The sequence below is a fragment of the Pollicipes pollicipes genome, unplaced genomic scaffold, assembly GCF_011947565.3.
Source record: "Pollicipes pollicipes isolate AB1234 unplaced genomic scaffold, Ppol_2.1 Scaffold_4219;HRSCAF=4965_pilon_pilon_pilon, whole genome shotgun sequence".
NCBI lineage: Eukaryota > Metazoa > Arthropoda > Thecostraca > Pollicipedomorpha > Pollicipedidae > Pollicipes > Pollicipes pollicipes.
This window is the reverse complement of record NW_023596448.1, coordinates 11,635,010-11,636,008: the sequence shown is the minus strand read 5'-3', so window position 1 is coordinate 11,636,008 and position 999 is coordinate 11,635,010.

Here is a 999-nt window from a genome sequence, read left to right as displayed (position 1 = left end):
AATACATCAAACTCGACACTACCTGCTCCCATGTGAAGCGAGCCCCGGTCCTCATGACCCGCGACACGGCTCTGGGTGAGCTTGGGGACGGGTGAGAACGGAGGAAGCTACTCCCTGACCGCCGTGACCGAGATCCCCCCGATCCGTCTCTGGAGTCGGCACGCTCTCCAGTCCACGAGCCGCGCCGTGCCGTGACGTGACGAGCAGCGGCACGGCACGGCGCGTGCTCAGCGGCGGCGCACGCCCGGCTCGGCCGGCTTGTGGGCGGTGCTTCGAGTCATCCAGTCGAGTTGAGTCATGCAACCAATCACGAAATCATGAAGCAGAAGTGTGACACAGCCTCTTAAACAAGCCTGCAGTGGTCGTTGGTAAATTGTCTCCAACGTTACCGGTAAAGGATTTAGACAGATTTCGGTTCGGAATGACTGGGATATGCTCTGATGCACGAAAAAAAAAATTTCAGGAAAAAAACTAGTGGCCAAGCAATACGCTACCAAGAAACGCCTTGCTACAAGCATTTAATCTCACCAAGGTGTTTAAGCGCCGGCTTTACGACCACAAACATATCTCGATTGCTTAACATCTGTACCCTACGTGCAGTACGGGCGGATCCGGGATTTCGTCGAGGGGTGGCGGCTCACGACATTGTGGGGCCACATACAATCGGAGCCCCCCCCAAGAAATGTCACTCGCATTCCGGCCATTTAACTTTAACATAGATAGTGTGTAACACACACACACACACACACACACACACACACACACACACACACACACACACACACACACACACACACACAAACACACACACACCACACACACACACACACACACACACACACACACACAACACACACTCACACGCACACACACACACACATATATATATATATATATATATATATATATATATATATATATATAAATGTTTACATAAAATAGGTATATATTTACTTAATACGGGAGTCCATCTTACTGTGTGCAGCCCTATAAAGCTTG